The following is a 10,552-nucleotide window of genomic DNA, read 5'->3' as shown; positions in this document are numbered from 1 at the left end:
ATTTTCTTGCATGTACAAAAAACTTGGTTTCACAGACAGAACCTCTATTCCAGAGTATATACCATAGGAACAGAATTGCTAGGTCAGGAATATCCTCACCTTAACAAGATAACTGCCAGATAGTTTTCCAAAATGTTCATGCTAATTAATTTTCCAACCAACAGTCTGCAAGAAAGCCAGTTCCTCCTCATCTTTGCCAACATGTACTATTGGCTGGTTGTTAAGTTGTTGCCAATCTGGTGAAAGTAAAGTGGTGTCTCAGAGTCAATGAATTGTGAATTTCTCTGACAGCAACTCTTTGTGTATTTCTGGCTACTCACATTTTGTATCAATGAACGTGCCTCTCCATGTATCTTGCCTATTTTTCTATTGGGTTGTCTTTTTCATATTATTTTCAGGGATTGTTGATATTTTCTATATACTAATGTTTTGCTGGGCCTGTGTTTTGCACATACCTTCTTTCAGTTAAGGGCTTGTCATTTCTCATTACTTTGGTTTCCTTTGGGTGAATAAAAATATTAATTTTAATATAGTTGTTTTTTCAATATTTGCATTTATGATTTCTGCTTTTTCCATTTTAAGAAGTTCTTCCATATCTTGAAGCACTCAAAATATTCTCCCATATTCCCTTCTAAATGTTCTAAAGTTTTACTTTTTAGTTTTAAGAATTAATGCCCCTGGAATGGGGTTTTGTGTGCACTGTGAGCTAGAGGTCCTATTTCATTTTCTTCCCTCATGGGAAGAGCCAATTGTCCCATCGTCACTTATTTAAAACTCCATCCTTCCTCACAGTGAACTGCAATGCCACCTGTGATATTTATCAAGTTTCCATGTATTCATGGTCTGCTTATTCTGTCCCATTTGTCTATCTGTCTAACTCTGTGTCAATATCACACAGTCATAATTACTTTAACTTTAGAGTAAGTCTTAATATCTGTCAGTTGTTCTGTCTTAATATCTGTCACTTCCCCCCTTCACTTGTTCATCTTTTTCAGGAGCATTTAAGCTATTCTTAGCCCTTTGCTCTTCCATATACATTTTGGAATTAGCTTTGCAAATTTTGTGAAGAACCTTATGGGGATTGTATTCGGAACTGCATTAAATCTATCACACAATTTGGAGAGATATGACATCTTATATCAAGTCCTTCTATTGATGAATCCCACTATTTATTTGGGTCTTCTTAAACATCCTTCAATATGGAATTGCAATTTGCTCTGTTAAAGTCTTGCATATCTGTCAATAAATGTATTTCTTATTTTGTTTTGCTATTGTAAATGGTATCTTTTTAAAAAAAATCATTTATTTATTTATTCATTTTGGCTGTGCTGGGTCTTAGTTGCGGCACGTGGGATCTTCGTTGCGGCATGTTTAGTTGTGGCATGCGGGATCTTTTTAGTTGCGGCATGAGTGCTCTTAGTTGCAGCATGCTGACTCTTAGTTGCGGCATGCACGTGGGATCTAGTTCCCCACCCAGGGATCGAACCCGGGCCCCCTGCATTGGGAGTGTGCAGTCTTATCCACTGGATAACCAAGGAAGTCCTTGTAAATGGTATCTTAAAATGATAAATGTTCTTTATATGATAAGTTGAGGATTCTCTATGTGTTCATTAAATAAAGCTGATTATAGTTGTGTTGTTCAGATCTTCTCTATCCTTATCAGCTTTTAACTCTTTGGCTTATAAATTATTAAGTGGTATGTTGACACTTCACATTCATTTGGATGGCTACTATCAAAAAAACAGAAAATAACAGGTGTTGGAGAAGATGTGAAGAAACTGGAACCCTTGTGCACTGTTGGTGGGAATGTAAAATGGTGCAGCCACGTGGGAAATGGTATGGTGATTCCTCAAAAAATTAAACACAGAATTACCACATGATTCAATAACTTCACATCTGGGTATATACCCAATAGAAGTGAAAGCAGGACCTTGAACAGATATTTGTACACTCATGTTCATAGCAGCATTAATCACAATAGCCAAATAGTGGAAGCAACCCCAGTATCCATCAACAGATAAATGGTTAAATAATGTGTGATACACACACACCCCAGAATAGTATTGACTCTCAATAAAAGAAGGAAATTTTGACATATGCTACAACGTGGATGACATTATGCTAAGTGAGGAAAGCCAGTCATGAAAGGACAAATACCGTGTGATTGCACTTACATGTGGTCCCTACAGTAGTCAAGTTCATAGAGATGGAAAGTAGAATGGTGGTTATCAGGGACTGGGGGAGAATGAAAAATGGGAAGTTATTGTTTAATGGGGACAAAGCTTCAGTTTGGGGTGATGAAAAAGTTCTGGACGTGGATGGTGGTGATGGCTGCACAACGTCAATGTGAATGTTCTTAATATCACTGAACTGTACTGTGAAAATGGTAAACTTTATATTATGTATATTTCACCACAATAAATTAAATTTTAAAAAGCGGTATGTTGAACTGCCCCACTAAGATAGTGGAATTGTCAATATCCCCTTCCAGTTCTCTCCGTCTTTTTTCATATATTTGTGTTTCATATACCACGCGTGCAGTTGTAGATTGTGATCTCTTGCTGGCGAATTCATTATTTGGTAGTAATCCTCTTTATCCTAATGATGATTTAATCTCATGTTTATTTTGTCCGATAGTAAAAGCTACTGCAGCTTTCTTTTACTTCATGGATTTTATTTCATCCTTTGACTTCCAACCTTCCTGTGTCCTTCTCACACTTTAGGTGTGTCTTGTATACTTGGGTTTTGAATTTTTACAACGTAACGCTCCATCCTTACCCAGCCAGCTTCTTCACCTAGGCAGACCGTGAGTATAGATCTCTTTGGAGCTATTTCTACCCATCTGATTTTGTCTTGCTTTTTTTTTTTTTCTTCTCCCTTTTCTCTCTTTGTTTCTTCTTTAGATTACATGAGATTTTTTCTTATTCCATTTTCCTCTGTTTGAAAGTTATCATTTATTTCCATCTTTTCAGTGATTCACCTGGAAGTTTTACCATACTTATTTTGCAAAGCCTAAATTAATCAAAATCTTAAATCATCATCTCAAACAATAGTACTTTAACCTCAGTCACTTCTCTCTCAGGTTACACAGTTTTTGTCCAGTATTTTAATTCTGGCTTCTACTTTTTTTAACACTATTAAGTAGATCACTAATTTTATATACACAGTATGTATCATCATCCAGTTTTAAATATTTTCTGTTTCCCCTGGTTTCCAGTCAATCCCTTGATTTCTTTTTTGACCTGTGTATTAATTAGAAATGTGTTGCTTAATTTCTTAATATTTGGGGGATTTTATATACATCTTCTTGCTACTGAATTCTGCTTTAATACTCCTGTTGTCAAAGATGATACTCTGTATGGTTTTGGCCCTTTTAAATTTATTGAGACGTATTTTATGGTCTAGCACAGGATCTATCTTGGTGAATTTTCCATCTGCACTTGGAGAGAGGCAATATCTGCTTTTATTGGGTAGAGGAGTCTATGAATGTCAGTGAGGTCAAGTTGGTTGATAGCGCTGTTCAGATCTTCTTATGTATCAACTGATTTTTGTCAATTATCAAGGGAGTGAGTGGGGTCAAAAAACATCTACAACTATAATTGTGAATTTGTCCATTTCTCCTTTCAGCTCTGTCACTTTTTGATCCATTTATTTTTTGAAGCTTTATTATTACATATATCCATAATTAAGGTTGTCGTGTCTTCTTCATGAACTAACCCTTCTATCATTATGCCATCTCTCTGGTAACATTCCTTGTTGTAAAGTCTGGGTTTTTTCTGTTATTTATATAGCCTTGTGAAATTCCTGATCCTTAAGAATATTGAATGGTCTATTGTTTTCCAGCCTTTTACTTTCAGCCCATCTTTCTTCATGTTTAAAAACGGTTTCTTATAAACAGAATATCACTGGGTCTTCTTATTTATTTAGTTGACAATCTGCCTCTTCTATGGAGTTGTTATCCATCCATTTTTAATGTCATTGTGAATACGGGTGGGCTGAAGTCTGCCATCTTGGTATTTGCTTGGTATTTGCTTTTTATTTTTCCCACTTGTTATTTATTCCCCTTTTGCTTCTTTATTTTAAATTAAGTGTTTCAGTATTCCATTTTCTATCCTCTATTAACTTATTAGCCATTCCTCTATTTTACTTTTTTACTGGCTGATTTTAGAATTTATAATATGCATCTTTATCCCAGTCTAGTTCAAATAACACATACCACTTCCCATGTAATGTGTGAACTTTTAACCTTATACTTCAATCTTCTCCCATCCTTTCCTTTGTGCTATTGCCCATTATTTTACTTCTATACTTCTTATAAATTGAAAAGTGTAATTATTTTTGCTTAAAACTGTCAATTATAGTTTTTCTTTTTGTAACAACTTTATTGAAGGAAAATTAGTACAGAATAAGCTGCACGTATATAAAGTGAAGATAAATCTTGACACATGTAGACGCCTGTGTAGCCATCACCACAAATCAAGACAGTGAACCTATTCATCCTTCGAAGGCTTCCTGGAGCTGCTCTGTGAGGCCTCCTTCTTGCCTCTCCCCTTCCCCAACACCCACCTCTCATCCCTGGCGCTTTCCTGGTCTTGTTTCACTAGACAGTTACTTTGAGATTCATCAAGGTTGTTGCACTGGTCAATAGTTCACTCCTTTTTTTTTTTTTTTTTTTTTTTGCGGTACGCGGGCCTCTCACTGTTGTGGCCTCTCCCATTGCAGAGCACAGGCTCCGAACGCGCAGGCTCAGTGGCCATGGCTCACGGGCCCAGCCGCTCCGTGGCATGTGGGATCCTCCCGGACCGGGACACAAACCCATGTCCCCTGCATCGGCAGGCGGACTCTCAACCACTGCGCCACCAGGAAAGCCCAATAGTTCACTCCTTTTCTTGCTCAGAAGTATCCTGTTGGATTGATATACCACCATTTGCTTGTCCGTTCTCATGTTAATGGACATTTGGATTGCTTCCAGTTTTCAGCTATTACAAATAAAGCTGCTATAAACACTTGTATATAAGTCTTTGTGTGGACATATACCCTCATTTCTTTTGGGTATATACCTAAGAGTGTAAAAATCCAGGTCAGGTAGCAAATGTATGTTTAACTTTTTAAGAACTGACAAACTTTTCCAAAGTGGTCGTACCATTTTACATTCCCACCAGCAGTACACGTGAGAGCTCCAGTTCCTGCACAACCTCGCCAAAACCTCGTATGGTCTGCCTTTTTAATTTTAGACGTTCTTATAAGTATGTAGTGGTAGGTCATTGTACTTCTAATTTTCATTTTTATTTACATGATTAACGCTCTGACATCTTTTCATGTACCTATTTGCTATCTGTATATCTTCTTAGTAAAGTGTCTATTCAAATCTTTTGACAATTTTAAATGGGTTTGCTTGTTTTATTGTGGGAGTTGATACACACACACACATTCACATTTATTTATATAATCATATAATTTCTCCCAGTCCATAGTTTGCCTTTTCACTGTTTTATCAATGTCTTATGCTTTTGGTACTGTACCTAAGATCTATGTCCAACCCCAAATCACAACAATTTTCTCCTATGTTTTCTCCTGGAATTTTTATAATTTTTATTTTTATTTAGGTCTATGACCCATTTTGAGATAATTGCCATATATGGTTCAAGGTATGGATCAAAATTCATTTTTATATAGATAGCCAATCATTCTAGCACCATCTGTTGAAAACACTGTCCTTTCTCTACAGAATTTTCTTTACACCTTTGTCAAAAATCAATTGACCACATAATGTGTGGGTCTGTCTCTGGAGTCTGTTCTGTTCCATTGACCTATTTGTCTACCTTTGATGCCAATACCACAGTTATAAGACTTCATACTGAATCTTGAAAAGCCAGGTAGTGTAGGTCTTAGACCTTTGCTCTTCTTTTGATGTACTATTTTCTCTGGCTGCTCTTAAGATTCTCTCTTTTATTACTGTATTTCAGCAATTTCAGACATGCATTGGGTGTGTGTGTGTGTGTGTGTGTGTGTGTGTGTGTACGCTGCTTGGGATTTGTTGAGCTTTTTGGATTTTTGCGTTTATAATTTTCATCAAATTTAGATTTTTTGTTCATTATTTCTTTAAATATTAGTTCCTGCTATACTTCTTCTAATACTCTAATTATATGGCCATTTGATATCCCACAAGTCACTGAGGATTATTCATTTTTCAGCTTTTTTTCCTGTACTTTAGTTTGAATCACTTCTATTACTATGTTTCCATATTCACTATTCGTTTTCTGTAGGGTATAATCTTCTCTGAAACTTATCCAATGAATTTTAATTTCTGACATTGCATGTTTCAGTTCTAGAAGTTTCATTTGGTTCTCTGTTTCATCTTACTGTATCTCTTAATTGGTTTCATGTTTTTCTCTACATCCTTAAGCATATTAATAATAGCTCCTTGTAAGCCCTTGAATGCCAGTTCCATCATCTGTCATATCTGGATCTTTTTCTATTGACTTTTTTTTTCTAGTTATGTTCACATCTTCACGGTTCTTCATTTGTCTAGTAATTTTTGACTGGATGCTGAACATTGTGAATGTTATGTTGCTGAGTATTTTGTTTTTGTTTTCTTCCTTTTTTTTTTTTTTTTTGCGGTACGCGGGCCTCTCACTGTTGTGGCCTCTCCCGTTGCGGAGCACAGGCTCCGGACGCACAGGCTCAGCGGCCATGGCTCACGGGCCCAGCCGCTCCACGGCATGTGGGATCTTCCCGGACCGGGGCACGAACCCGTGTCCCCTGCATCGGCAGGTGGACTCTCCACCACTGCGCCACCAGGGAAGACTTTGTTTTCTTCCTTTAAAGAATGATTGGCTTTCTTCTGTCAGACAGTTAATTTACTTGCAGATCAGTCTGATACTTTTGAAGTTTAGTTTTACTGTCTGTTAGATCGGGTCCTAGGCTTGCTTTCACATTAGCGCTAGATGGGCCCTATTCCTAAGGCATGGCCATTCTGGGGTCTCTACTGAATGCCCTGGGGTATTCAACAAAGTCTCTCCGCTCTGACTGATTAAACTTCAAATGTCTCCCAGCCCTTTGAGAGATCTAGTAGTTATTCGATTTTTAGCTCAAGAAGTTTCATCTGATATATTCCTGGCTTAGTATTCATCCATAGACACGAGAGAAGCCCTCTGTAGAGTCCTAGATCTTTCTCCCCATAGTCCTCTCATGTCTGGTTCTCTGCCTCTGAAGTCCCAGCTGCCTTGGCTTCCCTCTCTTCTCTCTCTCTCTCCTCAACTCAGCAAATGTGTGCCCTGCTCTGATTCCTCTTCCTGGCACTGCACTTGGGGAAGTACTCCCAGACAGGAAGCCGGGTTATAGAGTTTCCTTATTTGCTTCTTTTCCTTCAGGGATCAGAGATCTGCTCTGTCTGTTGTCCAATATCTGAAAACAATTTTTTCATATAGTTTGTCCAGTTTTCCCCAGCGACAGAAACAGCAATCTAAATGCTGTTTTTATTTTCTCTCAGAACCTTGAATTTACCACGTCTCTGTCTTTGGGTTTCCATTGTTGCTGTTGACATGTCTGTGGCCAGTCTACCATATTCCACTCACTCTAAGACATCACTGAGATATGATCCACCAATATTTTATTACCAGTAAGAAATACTCTGTCAATTTGTCAATTAGAATTGTAATACTCTATCAATAAGATTGGTCCCAACGTCATGCATGTTAAATGGTGAGAAAATATGCAACTTAGAATTGATGAAATATGGTAACTGTTGAATATCTGTCTTTTACTCCTCTATCTTTGATGTCTTCTTGTTTCATCTGATATGTTTATGTGTGGTTCTTTTTATTTATGCTGCTTACTATACGTTGTTCTTCCTAGATCTGAAATTTGGCAACTTCGAACTATTGTGAAAAATTCTCAGTCATCATCTAAGTATAGCTTCTCCTCCACTTTCTCTATTTTCATCTTGTGGAACTCTAACTAGACAGACGTTAGACTTTCATATTCTATCATGTGTGCCTCCACAGCTCTCTCTCCTATTTGTTATTTCCTTGTCACTTTGAGTTGCATTTGGGTAATATCCTCAAATCTGTCCTTCAGTTAACTGATTTTCTCTTCAGATAATTGATCTGCTATATGACCCATCAATTGAGGTTTTTATTTCAGTGATTATATTTCTTATTTCAAGATGTTTTAGTTGATTCTTTTTCAAATGTTCCTGGTTATTTTGTTTGACTTTTGTTCTTTGAACTCTTTTCATTCCATTTTTATTTCTTTTAACATTTTTTGTTTATACATGATTGATTTTAGTCTGTGGATTATGTGTCTACTATCAGAAATACTTCAGTATTTAAATTAATGTTACTCTTCAGAATCTCACTTATATTGCATTATTTCTTCGTGCCTGTGGTAATTTTTATTATGAGCTCATATATGGTATACGGTGATGGGCCTGGATTGAAGATGCTTTTTCTCCAGAGAACATTTGCATCTGCTTATTCTGGGCTCCAGGGGGCGATACTAACCTGCAACTATTTTAATTCAGTTTGATGGGTGAGTTTACTTTGGGGGCAGTGCAAATTTGAACCCCAGACACACATGGGAGTAGTCCTCTGGCTACAAATTCTCAGGAGAAACTATTTATTTATATCATTTGTGGTTTTTCCACCCAGAGGCAGCAGGTATGAGCAGGTTTTCTTCATTGGTCCACTGAACCAGCATGAGTCCCTAAAACTTGAAGTTCATGTTATAGGTGGTTGTATCCTGTGGAGCTCAGATTTCTGTGTTAATACCCACTCTGTTTTGGGCTGATTATTCTTTTTTGTGTGTGGGAGGTGTGATTATTCTTTTTATGTGTGGGATATTTCCCCGTGGGTTCAGCAGGGCATTTTAAGTTTGTTGTAAACAATCTCCCATCTCTGTACTTTGATCTGAGAGGGTGGTCCAGTTGAGCTATCTAGCTGAGCATGATATTGGGATCCCAATGTCTTGTATTATTTTTATTGTTTCCTTTATTACTTTAGGTCTGTAATCCATCTAGAATTTACTTTTGTATTTGAAATTAGATTGGAGTCCATCCTTTTTCTTCTCAGGTGGCTAGCCAGTTAGCAGTATTGATTAATAATTCATTCTCTTCTTTTTCTGAATTAAGCTATTATGTTTGTCATAAATTAACTAACACATATTCTGGGATTTAATTTTGGTTCCATCTTCTGTTACACTCATGTATTCATCCATTCCTCTATCAGCACCTTACTGATTAGATTCCAGTGGCTTTATGTACAGGCTGATGTAAGAAAATACAAGTCTCACTTGAATATTCTTCTCTTTCACAATTTTCCTAGCTAATCTCAAGGATTTATTTTAAGAGAATATTTTTTACTCAGTTTTGCAAGGAGGAGATCTCCTCCTGTATTTGCTGCATTTAATTAGACTGAATTGAGAAGCTGCATGGGGAGGTAGAAGGAGCTTCATTTGGGCAAGCCACTCTCCCTCTCCAGAACTCAGTTTCCTCCACTGGCAAAAAAAAAAGGGCTGGTACTCAGGATTCCTGGGATCCTTTCCTTCTCTGGAGTCCCAGTCCGGGTTGACTAAGCCCTGGGGCTTCCCTGTGGGCATGGACAACACCAGTGGTAAGAGCAGCTATTTATGTCATTAGCCACGAAATACACACCAGGCACCAGGCGTGGTACTCAACAATTCTATACATTCACCTCTCACAGCATCTCATTTAATCCTCAAACATCTCTGTGATGCTATTAATATTATCTTTATTCTACAGAGGAAGAAACTGAGGAACAGAGACCTTTAGTGGCTTATTTGTTGAAGCCATTGGTTGGTTAAAAATAAAAACAAGGGAAAGGAGTGGGGAGCTGTGGGGAGTATGAAAAGACCAAATCATGTATTTACATGATTACTGCTCATTACCCTTGATACATGCAGAAGACCTCAGAAACAATAACTGACACATTTCTTGACTGCCTCTGATGTACTTTAGGAGTATTAGGTCACTGATCCTACAACCGTCCTATCTAATGGGCACTAGTATTATCCCCACTTCTCAGATGAAGAGAGTGAGGCCCAGAGAGGTGAAGTAACCAGCCCAAGGTCACCCAGCAGAGGTAGGCTGGTGGACTCAGACCGTGTGGCTCCAGGGACCGTTCCTTCCTATAGGTAACCTCTAAATTACACACAGAGAGCGTGTGGAGCCCATGACTGCTTTCGGGTCACCTGCCACAAACAGAAAGGAGATATGCGAACGTGGAAGTGTTGCCACTGGAAGGCGGGTGGAGCTCGTGGCTATCTCTAAATGTTTAGAATTATCTTTTAAAGTGCATTTTGAAATTTTTTTTAACGTAAAGGAGGCCCTCCAATGGGTTTACAGGTGGTTGGCTTTGAGGTGCTGGATTCCGCGAGAGGGGCTGGCTGCTCTGGATTTTCTAATTTCGCCACAGTTCTAATGTATTATGCATTCTTGTGTGCCTTGAAAATATTGAGACGTATAAATAGGGGCACTTACGTAACTGACGGGGCGGGTGGAGGGACCCGCAGCCTCAAAACGGGGTTTCGGCAA

Source organism: Pseudorca crassidens, chromosome 4, assembly GCF_039906515.1.
Source record: "Pseudorca crassidens isolate mPseCra1 chromosome 4, mPseCra1.hap1, whole genome shotgun sequence".
Classification (NCBI taxonomy): domain Eukaryota; kingdom Metazoa; phylum Chordata; class Mammalia; order Artiodactyla; family Delphinidae; genus Pseudorca; species Pseudorca crassidens.
Note: the sequence above shows the minus strand (reverse complement) of the source record.